Source organism: Hyperolius riggenbachi, chromosome 1 (genome assembly GCF_040937935.1).
Source record: "Hyperolius riggenbachi isolate aHypRig1 chromosome 1, aHypRig1.pri, whole genome shotgun sequence".
Lineage (NCBI taxonomy): Eukaryota > Metazoa > Chordata > Amphibia > Anura > Hyperoliidae > Hyperolius > Hyperolius riggenbachi.
The window spans coordinates 238615907-238640256 of record NC_090646.1 but is presented as its reverse complement, the minus strand read 5'-3'; the positions used below and the strand labels follow the sequence as shown (position 1 = coordinate 238640256).

At 42.1% G+C, this 24350-nt stretch overlaps 1 protein-coding gene across 3 annotated transcripts in view; it reads left to right on the top strand.

The window, feature by feature from the left end:
• Window positions 1-24350, top strand: part of MTTP (microsomal triglyceride transfer protein) — a 161536-nt gene that overhangs the window by 31905 nt on the left and 105281 nt on the right. The window contains exon 1 of one of the 3 annotated variants that reach the window (XM_068231832.1): window positions 847-942. The exons of the other annotated variants lie outside the window; for them this stretch is intronic. The gene's annotated coding sequence lies outside the window, so the exon portion shown is untranslated. Of the gene's footprint in view, window positions 1-846; window positions 943-24350 lie in introns of those variants that run through there. 3 annotated transcript variants of the gene reach the window in all.

Here is a 24350-nt window from a genome sequence, read left to right as displayed (position 1 = left end):
GTTATTAACCTGGAGCCCTGACGGATCTTTAGGTGCTTACAGCGCTGCAACGGAGGTACGGAGGAGGATGAGGGAAGCCTCATTAGGATCCGGAGGCTCCCCCCTCCTGAGGTAAGTACCACATAGGGGCACTTTTTTTTCTTACAGATTATTTTTAGTAGGCAAATCCCCACTCCCAGGATTATAAACATCACATTCAATAATAGTAAATAAGAACCTGAGCCATAAAAAATGGATTAATATTTTGTGTATGCCATACATACATGAAGTGGAGCAGATGGATAGAGTAACCAGTCAGAACCCCTGTTTAATTTACAACTGATTACTGGTTACTCACGGGGACTGCTTCACTTCTATGCTATTACTTTGTACCTGTCACAGTTAGGCTTTGTAGTGTTGCATTTTTGCGCTAGAAAAATTGCATGCGAATGAGATAAAATAAAATGCATGGTATTTTATTTGCACATGACTTTTCCGGATCGACTGTATGAAACAGTTGGCGATGGAATTAACGTTAGACTATGAGAATGGATGTGTCCATCCTCACCAAGCTGTTTGCCACGTACATTTAGCAAAATACTCACCTGCTGTTGTCCGTTTGCATCCTCTGCCGCTGCTCATTTGGGTCCCTGCATGTAAGAAATGGCAGTAAAGCACCCAGCAGAAGCATCAGGCCCCCGTTGGTTTGCAATAGCCCAGTGGGAATCGTCCCTCACAAGGGAGGATTCTCATTGGTTCACTAAGTAACGGAACAATGAAAATCCTCCCTGAATACCAGCATTTCTCGTGTGCAGAAAACCCAAACAGCAGCAGTGGAGGAAAGAGAAAAAGATGGTAACAGGTACCGAGTGTGTGGCGATGCAAACCAGAATGGACAGATCAGATGAAAAACTGAAGCCATTGTAAGAAACGGATCCATTTAAATAGAAACGGATCAATCTGGTACAGTGTGAAATCAGCCTTACATTTCTTCATTAATTTTGTTTGTTTCCTCATTGAGGCGATTTTCCCTCGCTTCTTGTACTAGCTCACTCAGACCAGTATCTTGAGACCTGGGTACCACCTGGACAATAAGTGAAGAATGACAATACAAATTTAAGCAACATTCTGTCTTTTTCTCACTGTAGCAAAACACTTTTTCTTTGTCTGAGAAAGATTTTGTCCGTTACATGCTGAAGAGGGAAGCAAATTAAAGTTCATAATTGGTAACAGAAAAAACTATTTTTTGGCTATGCCAAACAGAAATAATGTGTGCTGTCATTTTTTTCAATCTTCCCTCCTTCCTTCCTTTTTCATTTTTTTTTCTGTTTCTTTCTGCCTTTCATAATTACCTTTCTTTCTTTTTATTTTTGCTGTTTTTATTTTAAATTTTTCCTCTCTGGTATTTTTTTTTACTCTGTGCTGTATTTGTTGAGATTCTCTCTTGATTATTTTCCTTGTAGCATTAATGACATAGGAATAGTTTTGTATTTGGTTAGGCGAAGTCTGCCATACGCTGGCAGACTTTCTCCCGAGATGCCCAAAAGATAGATGCCTCTCTGATCGACATCTGATCAGAGAGCTGTCTATTGCTGCCACACACTGCACATCAGCAAGAAATCTATTATAAATCAATTACTGCTGCTTCCCAGGGGTCCCCCTGCTAATACTGTTCTCCTCAGGGCCCCCGCAGAGTATTAGTGCAGTGGATCGAAGTCACACTTGCCTCTTCTGCAGGGGCTTCCTGTGTGCTTCCGTCCTCTCCCGGTGCTTGTACCCTTTGACCCGGGTACCAGGAAATGAAAGAAGAAAACAGCACGGAGCGCCTTACTAGGAACCCATTACTGGCTGTAGCGCACCCGCATGGGTACTGCTGCACCCAGCCTGCCCCCTTTCAACTACCACAAAAAGTTCTGTCCGATTCATAATGTTGATTGATTTCATCCACAAATTGATCAAAATTATGATTGGGGGGCATGTTGGGGCATCAATCCTTAGATTTGATCACAGTAATCAATTCTAGCGAGGAATTACGCATAGTGTAAAGACACTTTAAGACTTTCTGTACCTATCTCTATAATTAGTCAACTACGCAGTTGGCATAAGGTCAGGAATAAAAATGTATTGTGATTCTTAGTAGTATATAATCATGGCAGTTCCTCCATATGCATAATATCAGCTAATAGATTCGTTAGCAGATTCTGGATTTGGGTGAAGAGTTATTATTCTGTTACTGTTGTGTGTAATTGAAGATTACATTGTAGATGTCAGTGAAAGTTCCTAAGACAATTCCTAATAGAAAGTAGATATTCAAGCACATAATAAAACAGCTTTGTGTCATTTTTTCATCATGTGGTTGTTTATAGGATAATGCTAATTCTGCTCCCTCAGCTCCGAGACAAGTGTGGGAAGGGGGCACAGACAGAACAGGTCTCTTTTCAAAATAAAATTACTTGCAGACTAATGTAAATTAAATAACTTTATTTCTTCTGCATCCGATTTGGCACAACCCACAGCTCATTCCTAGTCCGCGGTACAGTGGTTGAGGACTCTTGTGCATAGCTTCAAACTTTCCCTCTTTGGGAACCAAATCCATCTGTCCCTCTTTCTCTCCTGTTTGTCCCTCTTTCAGGACTGATGTACAGATCTGTGTACATATATTTCTTTTTCTACTGAAAAATGTTTTTAACTGACTGTAAACTTTGTTCTCATCAATTAAATTGATACCGTGGCTTGCATAAGTATTCGGCCCCCTTGAAGTTTTTCACATTTTGTCACATTACTGCCAAAAACATGAATCAATTTTATTGGAATTCCACGTGAAAGACCAACACAAAGTGGTGTACATGTGAGAAGTGGAACGAAAATCATACATGATTCCAAACATTTTTTTTACAAATAAATAACTTCAAAGTGGTGTGTGCGTAATTATTCAGCCCCCTTAGTCAATACTTTGTACAACCACCTTTTGCTGCAATTACAGCTGCCAGTCTTTTAGGGTATGTCTCTACCAGCTTTGCACATCTAGAGACTGAAATCATTGCCCATTCTTCTTTGTAAAACAGCTCCAACTCAGTCAGATTAGATGGACAGCATTTGTGAACAGCAGTTTTCAGATCTTGCCACAGATTCTCAATTAGATTTAGATCTGGACTTTCATTGGGCCATTCTAACACTTGGATATGTTTTGTTTTAATCCATTCCATTGTTGCCCTGGCTTTATGTTTAGGGTCGTTGTCCTGCTGGAAGGTGAACCTCCGTCCCAGTCTCAAGTCTTTTGCAGACTCCAAGAGGTTTTCTTCCAAGAATTTGGCTCTATCCATCTTCCAATCAACTCTGACCAGCTTCCCTGTCCCTGCTGAAGAGAAGCACCCACAGAGCATGATGCTGCCACCACTATATTTGACAGTGGGGATGGGGTGTTCAAAGTGATGTGCAGTGTTAGTTTTCCGCCACACATAGCGCTTTGCATTTTGGCCAAAAAGTTCAATTTTGGTCTCATCTGACCAGAGCACCTTCTTCCACATGTTTGCTGTGTCCCCCACATGGCTTGTGGCAAACTGCAAACGGGACTTCTTATGCTTTTCTGTTACAATGGCTTTCTTCTTGCCACTCTTCCATAAAGGCCAACTTTGTGCAGTGCACGACTAATAGTTGTCCTACGGACAGATTCCCCCACCTGAGCTGTAGATCTCTGCAGCTCGTCCAGAGTCACCATGGGCCTCTTGACTGCATTTTTGATCAGCGCCCTCCTTGTTCAGCCTGTGAGTTTAGGTGGACGGCCTTGTCTTGGTAGGTTTACAGTTGTGCCATACTCCTTCTATTTCTGAATGATCGCTTGAACAGTGCTCCGTGGGATGTTCAAGGCTTTGGAAATCTTTTTGTAGCCTAAGCCTGCTTTAAACTTTTCAATAACTTTATCCCTGACCTGTCTGGTGTGTTCTTTGGACTTAATGGTGTTGTTGCTCCCAATATTCACATAGACAACCTCTGAGGCCGTCACAGAGCAGCTGTACTTGTACTGACATTAGATTACACACAGGTGCACTCTATTTAGTCATTAGAACTCATCAGGCAATGTCTATGGGCAACTGACTGCACTCAGACCAAAGGGGGCTGAATAATTACGCACACCCGACTTTGCAGTTCTTTATTTGTAAAAAAAAATGTTTGGAATAAAGTATGCTTTTCATTCCACTTCTCACATGTGCACCACTTTGTATTGGTCTTTCACGTGGAATTCCAATAAAATTGATTCATATTTGTGGCAGTAATGTGACAAAATGTGGAAAACGTCAAGGGGGCCAAATACTTTTCAGAATCAGAATCAATTTTATTTTCGCCAAGTAAGTTCGCACCTACAAGGAATTTGTCTTGGCAGTTGCTTAACAAACACAAACAAAAACAATACAAGGACAGACAGTGTGTATATTACAAGTCAAGGACATTATGCAAGTATAGTAAGCAATGTGAGAATTGTTCATTTACAGTTCCGTGCTGATTACTTTCAAGTCCTAGCAGCTCTAGCGGGGTTCTGCATTTAGTATGGATACCGCTTGAGGAAAAAAGCTGTTCCTGTGTCTAGAGGTTTTGGTAGCGATTGATCGGAATCTTACTCCTGAAGGCAAGAGCTGGAAGATGGAGTGAGCTGGGTGAGAGGGGTCAGAGGCAATTTTGGTTGCTCTCTTTCTGCACCTGCTAGCGTAAAGATCCTGCAGGGAAGGTAAGCTACAGCCAATTATCCTTTCCGCTGTTCGGATGATGCACTGCTGCCTCACCTTTTCTAATGTTGAGCAGGAGCTGAACCATCCTGTCATAGATGATGTTATGGTGGATTTGATGATTGCAGTGTAGAACTGCACCATTAAATTTTGAGGTAGCCCAAACTTCTTCAGCTGGCGTAGATGGTACATCCTCTGTTGCGCTTTCTTGACAATAGTGGCAGTGTTGTTGTCTGATTTTAGGTTGTGTGAGATTGTGGACCCAAGAAACTTGATTGACTCTACCTTGGGTTATTGTGGATCCATTTATGGTTAAGGGGAGGTGCTGGGGGGGTGTATCCTAAAGTCTATTATCATCTCCATGGTTTTGAGAGCCACTGTATATTTCTTATTTTCAAATATTAAAATGAAAAAAAACTAATGATGGTAGAGATTACCAGTGTGGTCTCAATAATAAAACTACATCTTTTGAATCTGAATTCTTTATGATATGCATGGCGAGGGCTGTGATGGGGATGTGGTTAAAGGTATGGCAGGGGCATGTCTTTAAAGTGTCCCTCCTTTCCTCAAAAAGTTGTGAGATATGCCTGTCTCAGATTACATGCAGAAATGTTGGCTAAATATAGGTTTGGTCACACGCCAAGAGGAAAGCAATCTAATGTTAGTCCTATACGTTTTCCTAAAGATGAACAATTTTGTCATATATGAAATCTAAAATTGAATATGGTGTTTTTGGTTTCAATGCTACTAATGATCCTGTGAATACAACAATAGCTTTTAAAGTTGGATAATAATAGTGATGATTTGAATGGGAGATTAAATGATCTAGTTGGTAAGGAAGAGTTGGAAGAAGATGTGTATTCCTGGCAAGCACCATGTTAGTCACACAGAGGGATGTTGATTGTTATTATTTATTTATATAGTCCCAACATCTTCCATAGCACTGTACAGAGTACAAAACAGATAATGGAGGGGAGCATAGATACATGAGTAGTTCAATGCACAGTACAAGCAGCACATCCAGCAACACAATACATACATAGTTCATGTGTGGTTTGAAACATCATCAATACTTACCCATGTTCATTTGATAAAGTACAACAGAAAGAAGAAACTCTAGAAGGTGGTCCCTGCCCTAGCAAGCTTACAGGGTAGTAGGGGACACAAGGGGAGGAGACAAAGAGGTTAGTGGATGAGACCGTGAGCTATACCAAATTATAAGATTGTCTGAAGCTTGTCATGATGGAAAGGCTGTGGGAAAGAGTTCCAAAGGAGAGGTGACACTCGTGAGAAGTCCTCGATGTGTGAGTTAAAGGGGTGACCAATCTAGAAGACAGATGGGCAATGATTGGACATACACATATGGACAATATTTTTTCCATATGAGTTGGTTCACATTTCAATATCATGGAGTTTGTTAGAGATATGGAGAGTCTTTGTCCAGTTATTCCATTTATAAATCGAGCGGATCCACTTATAATGAATTCTTTAGACATCTTAGTCATCTAAACTGAGTGAGAACTCATCACTGTTTTATATATTAAACCTACTGGTGTAAGGGCTGGTTCAGACGGACGCTTGCAGAGCGTTTACAGCCAGCGTTCGGGGCTTGGTGTTAAACGCTCCCATTCAAGTGAATGGGAGCGTTTGTACCAAGCTTTCAAGCACGTTTACACGAACGCGGCATTCGGGTCCCAATTTTTCCCTGGCGTTCAAGGAGCCCCTGGAAGCTACATGTAGCTTCCAGGGGCGGATAACCGCAACGGCTAATGTCCCCCTAGGGGAAGAAAAAACGCGACCGCATCCAAACGCAACACGAATGCTGCTGAAAGCTCACGAATGCGATGCCAACGAACGCGACGCCTCCAAAGGTCCATCTGAACCAGCCCTAAACTAGATTCGTAATGTAGTAGTATCCACCCATGGGCCACATTCCATTCCTACATGTTAATTCAGCAGAGTGCCCAACATTGTATCTGTCGAGGATGTTACACGATTCCGTATAGAAGACACAAGGGTTACATTTAATTTTAGATAATCCAAAGATAATGTGTTAGATGAAGCTCTGGGCGGAAAGGATGTGTCATTTTACAGTGGTCCACATAAAGATAATTCTAAGAATTCCTAAAATTGTAAATAAATATAACATTAAAAAACATTTGGGTTTTTGAAACATAGTTTTCTTTCAATAGTGGCATTTTATCTGGTTCCATTTATGTTATATAAAAAACACCCACCCTCCTTATGGAACTAGCTGGTACATGCAGTTATTGGACCATATGAACTCAGCAGCCCATCAAGGGTTGAACACCGTAGGATTTTTTCCTTGTCTACACTATACACACTGTGACATAGATGATAGGCGGGGCACTTTATCTCCAAATGTTCTTTGTGTAATCTATGGGGCATTAGCTTGCTCACTCACTGGAACACATAGTGGAACAGTTTGAAGGATAGGGCGCCTCTATTATGTCCAATCATAGTGGCATAGAGGACATCATATCTGCCCACTGTATGACTTGTGTTATTAGTTTATGCTTTGCTAAATGTGACTGGGTGATCGATAATTTATCAATTCCCTATCAAGTTTGTTTTTGAAGACTGCTACCCCCATTGGTTACTTTGAAATCAGTAGTGCGACTGACTAACTGATGTATTGAGAGATGTATATAAACTTGGTAAAATACTTCAGCAACTTTGGAAGACGGGAAAAATATAGTCTGATCTTATGAGTCTTTGGGCCTGATGCAATTGTCAGACCGATAATCAGGGGACAATAATGTCGCACAGAGCAACTTTACCGCAGTGTGGTGCATCAGGCCCAAAGTGTTGTAATTGCTTTCATTACGTTTCCCAGTGGGAAATGATACCCGCAATAACAAATGTAGTAAAATGACAGGGATAGACACAGTAATGAAGTAAAAAAAAGAGGGAAAAAAGCAATGCAGAATTAAAACTACAGTGCTGGAGAGTTAGAGGTTTTGTCAGCTTTCAGCAGCAAAAGAATAACAGTATACAGCGCTCATATCAGCTCTCAGGCTGCTCCTCCAGTCCCACTCTTTTCTGTTCCTGTTATCAATGTATGCTTTGCTATGTTTGTATTACGTTAACTGTACGTGTATGCTGAAATGCTCTGCACTGTTTTTATTTTTGCTTTTATTGTTTATACGTATGACCCATGCTTGACTGCATGTGATGCTGCACTCTGCTTAATTGTCCTATGTATGCTTGTCCCATGTCTATGTATGTGCCATGCTTAACTGTATGCTACTTGTCTCTTCACCAACGACCCTGTATGTGCCAAAACCAATTCCGGGTACAATCCACCGTTGTACTTGGCGATAATAAATTCTGATTCTGATTCTGATTCTGATTCGGGTATACTGCCATCCCATCCAAAGGATGAAAGTGTTTATGGTTGAAACATTGCGAGTTTGAGCCTGAGTGCAGCAACAACCTGTGGAGCCCCTTCCTCCTTGGATCCAAATTTCCAGTGTGGTTGGTAAAACGCCCACTCCTACACACCTTTGCTTCACCGACAACCCCTCCTGACATTACAGAGTAGCTGAGCAGAGTACTATTTACCTGCTTCAGCGCTGTGTCGTCTCTCTTCTGTTCTTTCTTGCAGCTGCATGCTGTACTTCCATACCACATGACTTGCTTTTAGAGGCATGCAGCATACATGCGGCTGTCAGGAAGATTAGAGGAGATCTGGAGCAGGTTAATATTAAACTACTCCATTGCGCCACTCAGTAGAAGCGAAAGGAGCGGGTATCCAGGCCCTCCCATGGCCACTATAGATGTGCCACCTCATTGAGACTGTTCAATAAATGGTAAATCTAGATAAACAATTTGGCCCAAGGCTTAGACTATGTTTTACATTTTGGCCCGGCTGTGTGCTTAGTATAATGTATGAAAGCTAAATGAGCCAGAACAAACTCACAGATCAGGTGCTTTGACTAATATTTTACTATACTAGCTGCATGCTTGTTTCAGCTGTATGGTTCAGACACTGCTGCAACCAAAATGTTGATCTAGACAGCCAGTCAAATGGCAATCTTTAAAGTGATCCCTACCCATAGCTCGGAATCAAAATCAGATACTTACCTTAAGAGATGGAAGCCTCAGGATCCTATTGAGGCTTCCCTCGCTACTCTGTTGTCCCCCGTTGCTGAGCGCAGCCCCCACCACATAGGGCCGCGTAGTTCCTCTTCCTGAAGCGTAGCTGCGCAAGCCCCCCGCACATTTGCAGTACCGCATAGCCCATGGGTCCAGGTTACTGTGCATGCGCGGGTGGGCTCAGTCAGCTATTGCGCAGCCACACTGCAGGAAGCCTTGTCGCTAAAAATGAGGGGGGGGGGGCGCGCTCTCAGTGATCAGAGCAGGGAAGGAAGCCTCAATAGGATCCCCTCTTTAGGTAAGTATCTAATTTTGTACCCAAGCTTCAGCTCGGGTACTCTTTAAACAGAAATAAATATGTCAGCCTTCACTTTCACTACAGGGTCACGTTAAGTCCTGTAATTTGCAAGTTGGGGTCACCATGTATCATGCTTGTTTTTCCAGTACATCCCACAGATTAGTAATCATATGCTGCTGGCCATCCTCGTGATTCTGTCATTAATGTTACCATTGTAAGCACTTTCAGCAGGATACAGGAGTCAGCTGTGACGCTGGGTGTTTGGCGTGCACACAGAATACAATAAATCGAGGTCAGGCTGTAGCTAGGTCATACACGAGAAGTCAGAATTGTGCGGTACAGAAGGATTAATACAGAGCTAGGTCAAATAACAGGCTAATATCGTTACACAGGAAGTCAGATGGCTACAATATAAGAGGGTCAAGACGAGTGCTAAGTCCATATTCAGGCCGAGGTCATACAAATAGGATCAGATGACTGAGGTACAGAAAGGGATGAGACAGAGACAAGATCGTTAGGCTAGCCGAGGTCTATAACAGGTATCAGATGACTGAGGTACAAGGGATGAGGCTTTAACCACTTCAGCCTAACTGGACGAAAATTTTCGTCCAGTTAGGCTGCGCGCACTCCCGCGTCCCTCCCCCCCCCCCCCTACCCCTTGTGCGCCCCTGCTGCTGGCCTTTAGCCCACCGATCAGTGAAAGGGATTATAAATCCCTTTCGCTGACCGGACCCCCCCGGAGAAAAGCCGACAGCGTCTCTTCAGACGCTGCGGCTTTTCTGAGCTCTGGTCTCCTTTCTTCTGCCTGGGAGCGAGATCGATCACTCCCAGGACTTTTGGACTGTGGCCATCTTGTGGCCAAATAGCAAATTACACCAAAAACACACTTTGTGTTAAATAAATACATTTTAATACATTAAAAAAACCCTGTTTACCTCCCACACCAAAAAATACCCACATACAAGTTTAAATAAAAACAAAAATTACAATAATAAAAAAAAAGAAAAAACAATAAATAGTTACCTAAGGGTCTGAACTTTTTAAATATGCATGTCAAAGGAGTATATCAATATGATTTATTAAATTATGGGCTTCTAAATAGTGATGGACGCAAATTGAAAAAATGCACCTTTATTTCCAAATTGAATATTGGCGCCATACATTGTGATAGGGACATAATTTAAATGGTGTAATAAGCAGGACAAATTGGCAGGGCTGTGGAGTCGGTCCAAAAATCCACCGACTCCGACTCCGACTCCTCAGTTTAGGATTCCACCGACTCCGACTCCGACTCCGACTCCTCTAATTTGCATATTACAATTTTGTTGATTAAAAGTATGTAACATGAAATTCGTCTCTTAACTGCCAACGCTTAGGAATTTTACAAGACAACTGAAGTGAGAAGGATATGTAGACTACTATATTTATTCCCTTTACACTAAAACTAGTCCTTGGTAAGAGTACTTGTAAAAGGTGCAAACCGGAACAAAGAACATCTATCAGGCCCTAGGCAATGTAAGTGTGGGTACATGTAAGAATGATGTGCAGGTACTCTGCAGGGGAATGAGGAGATTGTAAACAGACAACACCTCTGTGTTCAATGTGCACAGCATTCTCAGTGGATTCCCTGCAGCTCTGTGGGGAGTGCATATGTAGAGTATAGTACTACTGTGTAACAAAGTAAACCTGAGACAGATGAAATTAAAGTTTTATACATACCTGGGGCTTCCTCCAGCCGCCTTCAGGATAATCAGTCCCTCATTGTCCTCCTCCACCACCTGGATCTTCTGCTATGAGTCCAGGTACTTGAGCCAGTCAGGCGTAGTGCGCATGCACACACTCCGCCGCCAGGAGCATACTACACCTGTGCAGCACTATTGCGCAGGTGCAGAATGTTCCTGGCTGTGGGAGCGGCATGCGGCCGCACAGCGCTGACTGGCTGAATTACCAGGACTCATAGCAGAAGATCCGGGTGGTGGAGGACAGCGAGGCACTGATTAGCCTGAAGGGGGCTGGAGGAAGCCCCAGGTATGTATAAAACTTTACTTTTCATCCGTCTCAGTAACCTTTTAATTTGTAGTCACCAAACCAAATTTTAATAACATATCAAATTATTTGATTTCATCGGCAAAGGGAGTGCATACATTTGCATAAATCAGCATCAATGCAGAATTATTTCCATCTCATTGACCATCTCTATTAGTGACACAGCTACACATCAGGCTTTATTCTTACAGCATAGATGTTATTTAGTATATATAAGAGATTCCTGTGTGCACATCATATATACAGTCACAATCAGATATGTATATCTGACCTTAAAAATACGGGGACTGCTTTATTGAAGCAGCACAAGTAACTAATTTTGATTGGTTTATTTCATTTTTGTGGACTAAGCATAGCTATTACTGTATATATACTGTATAAATACATTATTTTTAATGACTATTATCTGAGAAATAGAACATTTTATCATATTTTCTATTTTAATTACAGTTACAAATTCATTAGGAGTCGGAGTCGGAGTCGGTGCATTTTTTCCCGACTCCGACTCCAGGCACCCAAAATTGCCCGACTCCACGACTCCGACTCCACGACTTCGACTCCACAGCCCTGCAAATTGGTAAATAAAGTACATTGGTTTTAATTATGGTAGCATGTATTAATTTCAAACTATAATGGCCAAAAGCTGAGGAATAATGATTTTTTTCCATTTCTTTCTTAATATTCCTGTTAAAATGGATTTACAATAAATTAATTCTCAGCAAAATGTATCACCCACAGAAAGCCTAATTGGTGGCGAAAAAAACAAGATATAGATCCATTCATTGTGCCGAGTAGTGATAAAGGTATTAGCAAATGAATGGGAGGTGAAAGTTACTCAGATGCAAAAAAATTTCAACCCTGTAGGCTGAAGTGGTTAATCAGAGTCGTGAACTTGCCGGATCATACACAGAATTCAATATAATAATTACAACAGGGGCGTAGCAATAGGGGGTGCAGAGGTAGCGACCGCATCGGGGCCCTTGGGACAGAGAGGCCCCAAATGGCCCTCTCTCAACTACAGTATTAGCTCTCTATTGGTCCTGTGCTCATAATAATCACTTCTATAGATGCTTTGAATAGTGGTAATTATTAACAAACTGTTCCCAATCCCCTTCTTGCACCTCTGACACTGTAGTTGCCATTGGCAGGTTTTGGTGCGCTGTATCAATTGCTATGTATAGAGTGTATGGGGGGTCCCATTGTAAAACTTGCATCGGGGCCCACAGCTCCATAGCTACACCACTGAATTACAATATATATATTACACAATTCTAGACTGACTAGAGTACATATACGGTATATCACGGAATGCGCAATATATAAATGTAGCTCTCAATGACTATCTCACTAGGATAAGGACCAAGAACCAGCGAACTGATTGGTATCAAGGCCGATGAGCAAGTGAATGCTCTGGCCTTATATACTCAAAGGATAGATCCTAAGCCCACCCCCAGCAAAGGCAGCACCTCCTGCAAAAAAGGTGTCAGCTGATGACATCACAGCTGACACCTATTAGACACGTTTTCTCAGCTGTAAAGGCTGCTCTGCCCTGTGCGCGTCCTTCTGGCCACACTGCGTATGCCGAACCACCGCCGCAGGAGTGCTGGGGATGCGACTGGAGGACGGCGGAGCAGAAGTCCCAGTATGCAATCGAGTCCCGCCGGAGACCCTGTGGGAGACATCGCAGGACTCGCCGCTGGCAGGTAAGATTATTACATCAGCATTGTTTCGTGGGGGACATTGCGGGACTCCCCACTGACAGGTAAGATTATTACATCAGCATTGGGCATTCTAGGTGGTGTGTTGCTTTGCAGCCTTCTATACAGCATAATGAGATGCATTGTGTGCTCTGATACCTTTCTGCAATGCCCATCATTTGGTTCTTTAGTAGTTTTGGCTACTGTAACTATTTTCCATTCCCCATGAGCATCAGTGAATTTTTGGTGCCCATGACCCTGACCTCAGTTTACTGGTTGTCTTCACTTGGACCAATTTCAGATGATACTAGCTCCTAGAACACCCCATAAGACCTGCCATTTTTGAGATTTTCTAACCTAATGTTTCATGCTTTCAACCTATCAACTGACAGTTGACACTTTTTGGCTGATATATCCTACCCTTGCCATTAATCACATGCCTTTGTTAGAAGATAATCAGTTATACGCTTTATTTTAATGTTATGGCTGCTTAGTGAAGGCATGTTTCATGTGAACTGCAGGCCACATATTAGCTTTGTGCAGGCATCACATGTTTGATGCCTAAAACAATTGTTTATAGTCATTTTGGCAGTTTGTTTGATGTTTATACTGGCATTACCCATTTCCTGTGCCTGTAAAAACGCATGCACCAAGCAATGGACCATGATGGATTTTTGAGGGGTTGAAGCCCTGCTAAGGTTAAATGTTCCAACTCCTCACATAGTGTTTTCCACCGTCCGCTGTCTCCACACCCTTCCTGATTTGCGCCCCACGTGGTTGCTGGCACATTACATCACACACATGCCCTACATACTATAACGCAATGTGCTGGCAACCAAGTGGAGTGGGAATCCAGAAGAAGTGCAGAGACCGCAAAGGACAACAGCAATTAAAGTATTACCACATGGGGCACCAGAGTGTGGGGGGGGGGCGCATTTTACGCTAGGTAGGACAGCGGCTGGGGATTTCCATTGCTTTTGTCCTTTGCCAATATCACAGGCCTTTGTCGCTACACACCCAATCGAGCATGTCGGCCCGACATCTTGCAGAATGTCCAATCGATACATCTGATCAATTTTGGCTCGAAATTGATCACATCACTAATCGGGCATGCTTTTTGCAGTGCCGGTTTTCATCCGTTTCGATAATAATTAGCGAATCGGATGGTCGCTCTCCCACCAAATCGGTAAATGTATAGGCACCTTAAGTATGTATCTCACAGACTAAACTAATAATGTGCAAGTTAAATTGTCAGTAGTGACTCAGTACTATTTGTTTTTTGGAAAAATATGAAGACTACAGAATGCCTGGTAGTTTCTTCATTCCTCTAAATTAGTTCTTTTGTAGTACTTTATAGTGTTTTATTATCCATACTTGTTGATTAAAAATGCTGATTTTGCGGTCTTGCATTTCTGCTGAGATAGCTATGGCTCCATTGCCCATTAAATTGACAGCTTTTGGCTAAACCAATCATTAAATTCCAAAGTTAAGATAAGAAGTTGTGTGGTTGGTACTTGTTCCCAACCGATGATTCGTGACCACAGATAAAGTAGATACAGCTAGTAACAGCTTAAAATAACTGAATGAGATAAGGTTTATAATCGACAAATACTCAGTTCCTATTACCTGGTCAAAGATTGCTCTCAAGACAGTGTAAATGTTCTTGTTTTGATAATGTGAAACTAGCTAAAAAGTTCTATACAGACATAAGTGTTTAGTTGACCAAAATCATTTTTGATTTGAACTATGATTGTTACTGTCATTATTCAAACAGTGTTTACGATACAGTCCTATGAAGAGGGCAGGAGGCTCCCCACTGCAAATTGCTAGTGTTTTGATTCCAGCCTTAACATCAGACTATTGGCCCTAAATAAGAACGGAAAGTGACTGTGGCCATTAAATGTCTGTACAAGGTTTACTTCTTACAATGTATGTGGATCTATTAAGCATTTGTTAATGTTATCAAATCTCATTATTTATGTACAAAAAGTATCTCTTGTAAAGAAAGATCTTCTTTCTGCTGTACTTTATCATATGAACATGTAGGCTATTCCTACAGCTACCATATTTTTCAGCACATAAGACACACTTTTTCTCCCCAAAAAATGGGCGGCAGCGCAGCTCACCTCATCCAGCGATTCCAGTGACGAGCACAGACCTCTCATGTCCTGCAAGGCTCCCCTAGTGTTGGCTTCTGTTGATGAAACAATTACAAAAGGAGGTCAAAGGGGAACAGAAGGGGACACACAAGGACCAGAGGACGACACGGGGAACAGAAGGGAACACAGGGACCAGAGGACGACACAGGGGAACAGAAGGGGGGATACGGGCAAAGGAGGATACGGGGACACAAGGGTAGACCAGAGTAAGACACGGGGCAGAAGGGGGCAAAGGATACAGGGGGACAGAAGGGGACGAATGGGGAGCAAAAGGAGGACATGGAGACAGGAAATCCCCATGCCCAAATGACCTGATCCAGTTCTTTATCCTGTGCCTGTGGCTAATGCGTGCCTTCGCTCTTCTAGAAAATTAAAGGTCAGAGCAATACACTGCTAGCTTTATACATGCTTATGATTTGATTGGCCCCTGATAAGTCCTTTGTGCTACCAGAACCACAAGAAATAACTTGGACTCTGTGTCCTATACAGATGTTTTCTGTCTTTAAAACAAATTAAGGGTATAAATATATACAGTGGTTTGCAAAAGTATTCTGCCCCCTTGAAGTTTTCCACGTTTCGGTCCACTTCTCACATGTACACCACTTTGTATTGGTCTTTCACGTGTAATTCCAATAACATTGATTCGTGTGCATACTTGCTGAAACTATTGTGAGTGTAAATCTATGTTACTTTTTATTGAATAAATACGGAGTTACGCTATAGAAGCTGTGTTTTAAGTTTAAAGGTGCCGTGACTTGTGCAAGAAAGAGGAGTGCGTATTGCAAACAAACGCTTTAGCTGGTCTACTTTGGGTCAGCCTGGCCCTCTGGTGAGCGCAATCTAAATTGGCACTATTGGTGGTGACACTTGGTGTTAAGGTGGTTTACGATGGATTACACAGGTGGTGAAGGAGACTGTGTGGAGATGTATACACCAGATTATGCTATGTATCCTCTTGTCTCCCTTGTTTGAGCTGGATATAGGAAGAAGCACAAGTCTTGGGACACACCGATGTTGCTGAACGCTGTTGCTGATATTTACACTATCAACCATTCAACATTGGTGAGAGTATAACCTGCTGCCATAACCTAGGAGCTATTACCTGTTGAGTGCTGGACAGAGTCTAATGGACTGGTTCTAATAGACTGTTGTTTGGAGACCATTGTTGCAGCTAGTCATTGTGGACTTCTCTGTTTCTAAGCCTAAAAAATTGTATTTGGTTTGTTAAAAGATCTGAAAACTGCTGTTCACAAACGCTGTCCATCTAATCTGACTGAGCTGGAGCTGTTTTGCATAGAAGAATGGGCAAGAATTTCAGTCTCTAGATGTGCAAAGCTGGTAGAGACATACCCTAAAAGACTGGCAGCTGTAATTGCAGCAAAAGGTGGTTCTACAAAGTATTGACTCGGGGGCTGAATAATTACGCACAGCCCACTTTGCAGGTTTTTTTTTTAAATGTTTGAAATCATGTATGATTTCCGTTCCTCTTCTCATGTGCACACCACTTTGTTTTGTTCTTTCACGTGGAATTCCAATAAAATTGATTCATGTCTGTGGCAGTAATATGACAAAATGTGGAAAACTTCAAGTGGGCCGAATACTTTTGCAAACCACAGTATACATATACATATACATATATATATATATATATATATATATATATATATATATATATATATATATATATATATATCTCTAGTGTGTGTATATATATATATATATATATATATATATATATATATATATATATATATATATATACAGGATCTTCACAAACAATTTGCATATTGTGATAAGGTTCATTATTTTCTGTAATGTACTGATAAACATTAGACTTTCATGTATTTTAGATTCATTACACACAATTGAAGTAGTTCAAGACTTTTATTGTTTTTCTTATTGATGATTTTGGCATACAGCTCATGAAAACCCAAATTTCCTATCTCAAAAAATTGGCATATTTCATCCGACCAATAAAAGAAAAGTGTTTTTAAAACAAAAAATGTCAACCTTCAAATAATTATGTTCAGTTATGCACTCAATACTTGGTCGGGAATCCTTTTGCAGAAATGACTGCTTCAATGCGGCGTGGCATGGAGGCGATCAGCCTGTGGCACTACTCAGGTGTTATGGAGGCCCAGGATGCTTCGATAGCGGCATTAAGCTCATCCAGAGTGTTAGGTCTTGCGTCTCAACTTTCTCTTCACAATATCCCACAGATTCTCTATGGGATTCAGGTCAGGAGAGTTGACAGGCCAATTGAGCACAGTAATACCATGGTCAGTAAACCATTTACCAGTGGTTTTGGCACTGTGAGCAGGTGCCAGGTCGTGCTGAAAAATGAAATCTTCATCTCCATAAAGCTTTTCAGCAGATGGAAGCATGAACCCACTTTTGAACCAGAAACAGCGGCAGAAGCGCCTGACCTGGGCTACAGAGAAGCAGCACTGGACTGTTGCTCAGTGGTCCAAAGTACTTTTTTTCGGATGAAAGCAACTTTTACATGTCATTCGGAAATCAAGGTGCCAGAGTCTGGAGGAAGACTGGGGAGAGAGAAATGCAGAAATGCCTGAAGTCCAGTGTCAAGTACCCACAGTCAGTGATGGTCTGGGGTGCCATGTCAGCTGCTGGTATTGGTCCACTGTGTTTTATCAAGGGCAGGGTCAATGCAGCTAGCTATCAGGAGATTTTGGAGCACTTTATGCTTCCATCTGCTGAAAAGCTTTATGGAGATGAAGATTTTATTTTTTCAGCACGACCTGGCACCTGCTCACAGTGCCAAAACCACTGGTAAATGGTTTACTGACCATGGTATTACTGTGCTTAATTGGCCTGCCAACTCTCCTGACCTGAACCCCATAGAGAATCTGTGGGATATTGTGAAGAGAAAGTTGAGAGACGCAAGACCCAACACTCTGGATGAGCTTAAGGCCGCTATCGAAGCATCCTGGGCCTCCATAACACCTGAGCAGTGCCACAGGCTGATCGCCTCCATGCCACGCCGCATTGAAGCAGTCATTTCTGCAAAAGGATTCCCGATCAAGTATTGAGTGCATAACTGAACATAATTATTTGAAGGTTGACTTTTTTTGTTTTAAAAACACTTTTCTTTTATTGGTCGGATGAAATATGCCAATTTTTTGAGATAGGAAATTTGGGTTTTCATGAGCTGTATGCCAAAATCATCAATAAGAAAAACAATAAAAGTCTTGAACTACTTCAGTTGTGTGTAATGAATCTAAAATATATGAAAGTCTAATGTTTATCAGTACATTACAGAAAATAATGAACGTTATCACAATATGATAATTTTTTGAGAAGATCCTGTATGTATGTATATGTATGTATGTATGTATATATATATTTATATATTTATATATATATATATATATATTTATATTTACATATATATATATATTTATATATATATATATATATTTATATATATATTTATATATTTATATATATATTTAAATTTATATATATATATATATATATATATATATATATATATATACACAGTGGGTTGCAAAAGTATTCGGCCCCCTTGAAGTTTTCCACATTTTGTCATATTACTGCCACAAACATGAATCAATGTTATTGGAATTGCACATGAAAGACCAACACAAAGTGGTGTACACACGAGAAGTGGAACGAAAATCATACATGATTCCATGATTCCAAACATTTTTTACAAATCAATAACTGCAAAGTGGTGTGTGCATAATTATTCGGCCCCCTTTGATCTCAGTGCAGTCAGTTGCCTATAGACATTGCCTGATGAGTGCTAATGACTAAATAGAGTGCACCTGAGTGTAATTTAATGTCAGTTCAAATACAGCTGCTCTGTGAGGGCCTCAGAGGTTATCTAAGAGAATATTGGAAGCAACAACACCGTGAAGTCCAAAGAACACACAAGACAGGTCCAAGACAGGTCAGGGATCAAGTTATTTAGAAATTTAAAGCAGGCTACAAAAAGTTTTTCAAAGCCTTGAACATCCCAAGGAGCACTGTTCAAGCGATCATTCAGAAATGGAAGGAGTATGGCACAACTGTAAACTTACCAAGACAAGGCCATCCACCTAAACTCACAGGCCGAACAAGGAGAGCGCTGATCAGAAATGCAGTCAAGAGGCCCATGGAGACTCTGGATGAGCTGCAGAGATCTACAGCTCAGGTGGGAGACTCTGTCCATAGGACAACTATTAGTCATGCACTGTACAAAGTTGGCCTTTATGGAAGAGTGGGAAGAAGAAAGGCATTCTTAACAGAAAGCATAAGAAGTCCCGTTTGCAGTTTGCCACAAGCCATGTGGGGAACGCAGCAACCATGTGGAAGAAGGTGCTCTGGTCAGATGAGACCAAAATTGAACTTTTTGGCCAAAATGCAAAACACTATGTGTGGCAGAAAACTAACACTGCACATCACTCTGAACACACCATCCCCACTGTCAAATATGGTGGTGGCAGCATCATGCTCGGCCGGGGGGGGGGGGGGTGCATCTCTTCAGCAGGGGCAGGGAAGATGGTCAGAGTTGATGGGAAGATGGATTTAGCCAAATACAGGGCAAACTTGGAAGAAAACCTCTTGGAGACTGCAAAAGACTTGAGAGTGGGGCGGAGGTTCACCTTCCAGCAGGACAATGACCCTAAACATAAAGCCAGGGCAACAATGGAATAGTTTAAAACAAAACATATCTATGTGTTAGAATGGCCCAGTCAAAGTCCAGATCTAAATCCAATCGAGAATCTGTGGCAAGATCTGAAAACTGCTGTTCACAAACGCTGTCCATCTAATCTGACTGAGCTGGAACTGTTTTGCAAAGAAGAATGGGCAAGGATTTCTCTCTCTAGATGTGCAAAGCTGGTAGAGACATACCCTAAAAGACTGGCAGCTGTAATTGCAGCAAAAGGTGATTCTACAAAGTATTGACTCAGGGGGCCGAATAATTACGCACACCCCACTTTGCAGTTATTTATTTGTAAAAAATGTTTGGAATGATGTATGATTTCCCATCCACTTCTCACGTGTACACCACTTTGTATTGGTCTTTCACGTGGAATTCCAATAAAATTGATGCATACTTGTGGCAGTAATGTGACAAAATGTGGAAAACTTCAAGGGGGCCGAATACTTTTGCAACCCACTGTATACACACAGTGCTGTCCATAATTATTCATACCCCTGTCAAATTCTGACTTAAAGTTACTTTTATTCAACCAGCAAGTAATTTTTTGACTGGAAATGACATAGGTGTCTCCCAAAAGAGAATACGATGATGTACAAGAGGCATTATTGTGGAAAAATAACATTTCCCAGCTTTTATTTAAATGTGAGCAAAAAGTGTCCAGTCCAAAATTATTCATACCCTTCTCAATAATCAATAGAAAAGGCTTTATTGGTTATTACAGCAATCAAATGGTTCCAATAATTGCAGACCAGCTTGTTGCATGTCTCCACAGGTATTTTTGCCCATTCATCTTTCGCAATGAGCTCCAAATCTTTCAGGTTGGAGGGTCTTCTTGCCATCACCCTGATCTTTAGCTCCCTCCATAGATTATCAATCGGATTCAACTCAGAACTCTGGCTGGGCCACTCCAAAGCGTTAATGTTGTTGTCTGCTAACCATTTCTTCACCACTTTTGCTGAGTTTTTTGGATTATTGTCATGCTGAAATGTCCACTGGTGCTCAAGACCGAGTTTCTCTGCAGACTGCCTAATGTTGTAGTTGTGAATCCTTATGTATTGCTCTTTTTTCATGGTGCCGTTTACTGGGATTAGGTTCCCTGGTCCATTGGCTATAAAACACCCCAAAGCATTAGGTTCACACCACCATGTTTGACAGTGGGGATGGTGTTCTTTGGGTTGAAGGCTTCTCCTTTTTACGCCAAATGAAGGAAACATCACTGTGCCAAATAACGCAATTTTTGTTTGATCTGGCCATAACACAGGAGACCAGAAGTCTTCTTTGTCCAGATGAGCATTTGCAAAGCCCAAGTGAGCTTGTGTGTGCCTTATCTGAAAAAGTGGCATCCTCCTTGGTCTGCATCCATGGAACCCAGCAGTGTGTAGTGTCCGTTGGATTGTCTGCCTTGAGACATTGCCACCAGCAGAGCCCGATTCACCAGGATGGCCTTGGTTGTGATCCTTTGATTCTTTTTCACCTCTCTCACTATCCTCCTGGCTAGCACAGGTGTAACTTTTGGCTTCTGACCATGTCCTCTGAGATTTTCCAGTGTGGAACATCTTGTAATTTTAATAATACTTTGCACTGTAGCCACTGGAACTTGAAAACATTTAGAAATGGTCAATTAGCCCTTTCCTGACTTTTGAGCAGCCACAATGTGCAGCCGCAGGTCCTCATTGAGCTCCTTTGTCTTAGCCATGACTGTCCACAAACCAACTGCAGAGAGCTGCTGTTTTTCATCTGTTGAGTTGATTATAACAGCTGTTCCCAATTAATCAGGGTAATTAGGATGCTGTAGAACAGCTTGGACTATTTGCATTCACTGTGCAGGTGGAAAAAGTATGTGAACCACTAGACTAATGACATCTCCAAGAGTTAATTGGAGTGAGGTGTCAGCAAGCTGGAGTTCAATCAATGAGATGAGATTGGAGGTGTTGGTTAGGGCCGGTTCACACTTGCGGTTCCCTGCCAAACGGACCAGATGACCTGACCGGATCCGGATCGGAACCGTACGGTACTGATCCGGATCCGATCCGGATCCGGTCAGGTTGCATCAGGTGTTCATCAGGATGCGATCCGGATCCGTTTGGCAAAAGATAGTAGAAACCGAATAAAAATGTTGGGGTCTAGGAGGTCAGCAGAAGGTGGACCTGTGGAATCAGGCCCTCCGCTGTTTAGCACTCACCTACACCTCCGACATACTGCCAACATCTCCAGCACGTTTAAAATCACTGCTGCTCCACTCCAAAATGCTTGCCCATGTGTCCCCATCCAAAATCGCCACTACAATACGCATAGGAAGTGGGGTAGAACATCCGGATTTTTAGCCAGTGTGTTGTGCGCTCTCCGGTTCTCATTGGTTTGTATTGGCCGGATGGTGCAGTCCGGCTCCGCTCCGGATACGGCTACCGGAGGAGCCGGACCAAAAAATAGCGCATGTTGGGTCTTATGCCAGAGTCCGGATCCGGTCCGGACGAAACGGACGCATGTGAACGGACGCATAGGCTTTCATTGCTATGCCGTGCGTCCGTTCCGTCCGTTCTGCATGCGGTCTGGCTCCGGCACGGCGATTCCGGATGGCGACCGCTAATGTGAACCGGGCCTTACAGCTGCTCTACCCTATAAAAAACACACCAGTTTTGGGTTTGCTTTTCCCAAGATGCATTGCTTGATGTCAATGATGCCTCACACAAAAAAAGCTCTCAGAAGACCTACGATTAAGAATTGTTAACTTACATAAAGTTGGAAAGGATTATAAAAGTATCTCTAAAAGCCTTGCAGTTCATCAGTCCACGGTAAGACAAATTGTCTATTAATGGAGAAAGTTCAGCACTGCTGCTACTCTCCCTAGGAGTGGCCGTCCTGTAAAGATGACTGCAAGAGCACAGCGCAGAATGCTAAATGAGGTGAAGAAGAAGAAGCTAAAGACTTATAAAAGTCTCTGGCATATCCTATCATCTATGTTAGCGAATCTACAATACGTAAACCACTAAACAAGAATGGAGTTCATGGGAGGATACCACAGAGAAAGCCGCTGCTGTCCGAAAAAAAAAACATTGCTGCACATTTAAAGTTTGCAAAAGAGCACCTGGATGTTCCACAGCAATGCTGGCAAAATATTCTGTGAACAGATGAAAACAAAGTTGAGATGTTTGGAAGAAACACACAACACACTAGCCCATATGCAATTCACTTTTTCTCTTGAGTTTTCTCCTAGGTGATATTTTAACAACTTGCCATAAAAAGCTTTTTAAGCCACCAGCAAGCAAGAAAATATTCATAATGCTGTAAATTTGATATTACTTTGTCACCAAATTTTGGGTAGTTTTTCAATTTTAAAAAGCTGAACATTTAGTTTAAAGAGAAGATGAAAATTATCTCCTAGGAGAAAATTCAGGTGAAAAAGTGAATTGCATATGACCCAATGTGTGATGAAAAAGAGGCACAGCACACCAACATCAAAACCTCATCCCAACTGTGAAGTATGGTGGTGGGGGCATCATGGTTTGGGGCTGCTTTGCTGCTTCAGGGCCTGAACGGATTGCTATTATAAAGGGAAAAATTAATTCCAAAGTTTATCAAGACATTTTGCAGGAGGACTTAAAGAGAATCTGTACTCTAATATTCTTACAATAAAAAGCATACCATTCTATTCATTATTTTCTCCTGTGCCCCTCTGTGCTGTTTCTGCCACTCTCTGCTGCAATCCTGGCTTGTAATTAACAGTTTTAGGCAGTGTTTACAAACAAACTAACCAGCTTCTAATAGGCTCAGCTAAGCATAGTGTGTGAGTCATTCACAGTGTGCAGGGGGCCTGCAGAGGGTGTGTATCGCTTCTACCAATCACAAGCAGCCCTGCACATTCCACACAATCAAGCCTTAGCCGACAAACAGGACAGAGGAAAGATACATTGATTTATTACAGAGACAGTGCAGTTAGGAAAGACTGCAGTAAGCCAGAGCAGATTAGAACAGGCATAGGAACTTATAGGATAGAAGAACTAAGGCTGAAAAATTTGTTACAGAGTCTCTTTAAGGCCATCTGTCCTCCAGCTGAAGCTCAGCAGAAGATGGGTGTAACGATTATGGGATATCTCCGTGGTCAGCGCACAAGATGTGCGCTGACACTGCGGAAGTCCTCCACAAGTGTGTCAAGATACTAGAAGGCTAGTGTGATCCAAACAAGACAGAGCGATTCGCTATCAACCGCCGCTGGCGACAGCGCAATCGCGACAGACAAGACAGGACAGAATAGGCAGTACAAATATACACAAACTGACTGCACTAACTAGGAATGCAAGGAGCACTCCCCAAGAATTAACTATACTAAGATAGCAGTGGCTGACACTGCAGGTGAGTCCAACAGGAACAAACCTCTATGAGCAGCAAAGGACTCTGGGATCACATGGCATTTATACTGCACGCCTTCAAAGGAGGCAGCTAGGCCATTTGCATGACAAGTGTATGCAAATTGCCCAGCAGCAGAGCAGGTCTGAAACTTGCAAAGCACAGGCAGGTCTTTTTTCCAGAGACCTGCAGCCTTCAGACTTAAGGAATGGACAAACAGTCGTCTGCCCGTGCAGACAGTTGAGCAGACCGTTACAGAACCCCCCATCTAGGGACGGATTCCAGACGTCTCTCAAA